Here is a 1,601-nt window from a genome sequence, read left to right as displayed (position 1 = left end):
ATTAAATTTATATTTTAATAATTAAAAATAATTTTAAAAATTAATATTATATTTTCAGTAAAATATTTGTAAACCAAACGTTACAATATTATTTTTTTATATTTTAATTATTATTTTACTTATATATAAAATATTATAATATTATTTTTTTAATAATATTAATTATAATCATATTATCTATAATCATATTTATTCGTAATTAAAAAAAAATATTCTTCCTCCTGTACTTCTATTCCTTTACCAATAGCTAGAATCCAACATGTCGGAAGGAGACAATGGCACTCTCTTCTCCGTGAAAAGCGCTACACCTTGGTTCGTGATAGGTGCCCCACTCCACTCGTCCTCCATGCTTGCGGTTTACAGGAGAAAAAGAAAAGTTGGCTTTTTTTTTTTTCCAGGAAAAAGTCGGGTACCACCCTTTGTTGACCTGCTAAAGCTGGCATGCGCAAAAATAACGGTAGTGATTAAGCTAATTTGATTGAGACGGCAAGTTAAGGCTACAATCATTCTCCATGGATGCTAAAATTATGGTAAGAACAAGGGAAATCTTCCTTCGGAAATTTTTCATTGGTAAAATTGCTTTCATTAAGGCGGAGCCAAAGTGAAATTTGTCTGTAGCAAGTAATTTGCAAAGTCAAAATATAAAGCCATTACTAGATATCACCTTAGAAATTTCCCCAGTTTCCAGCTTGCTTAGGACCGCCTGCACCCAATGTGTTTGATAATAGAGTTATATAGACCAAAAAACAAGAGCCACCAATATTGCCAACATCCCAGAGATATCGAAGGTTTAGCTTTCTTCACCTTAACTTGATCCGTGTGCTCAACTGCTACTTCACAAATTTGACGCCGTGACTGTAGGTTGCATGATACTTCTGCAATAATAATGAAATACAGTGTCCCTAGGGATCCACTCTTCTTTAATTCCAAGCCAGCCAGGTCCACATTTGAATAGCTTGGCATTCAATTACACAGTATTGGCTTCTCCATCCGACTGCACTACTATCAGTCTGATGGATAACATTAGCCAAAGTAATTGATAAATGGCCCAATCTAGCCTAGTGCTGCCAACTAGCAGCCCTTTGAGGGAAACCACACCATGGTGGTCCTCCCCGATTACCAGGCTAACCATTCTGCTAACACCTCTCAAAAGTAAAATTCTGAGATCTAATGCACCAACCCAGAATAATAGCTTGATTCAATTCTACATATAACATCTATTTCCAAGCCAGAGAGAAGTCAGAGCTTTATATGGTTTTATATAGCACCCACTATAGTAGGATAGTACTCCGATGTCTACTTCCTTGCAAGCTTGCAGCTAGCCTGCAAAAATGAGGATACAGAACAATACACCAACTGCAATATCAACAAACAAAAGAAGATCGATACTCCCGTATAGCATCACATAATTTAGAAGCACTCTATCATCAGAGAAAGTAAAGGCTTCTATCTTCACAACCAAAACTTCCCAAAAATTGCCATTGCGCTAGAACAATAGTGATTCCTGTTACAACTGGAACATAAAACCGGCATTAATGACACATCAAACTTCCATCCCCTATTTTTCATTACTCTTATCATCCAAATCAAAGATAGAAGCG

The sequence above is a fragment of the Theobroma umbraticum genome, unplaced genomic scaffold (genome assembly GCF_002168275.2).
Source record: "Theobroma umbraticum cultivar Fairchild unplaced genomic scaffold, ASM216827v3 scaffold_4.1, whole genome shotgun sequence".
Lineage (NCBI taxonomy): Eukaryota > Viridiplantae > Streptophyta > Magnoliopsida > Malvales > Malvaceae > Theobroma > Theobroma umbraticum.
Note: the sequence above shows the minus strand (reverse complement) of the source record.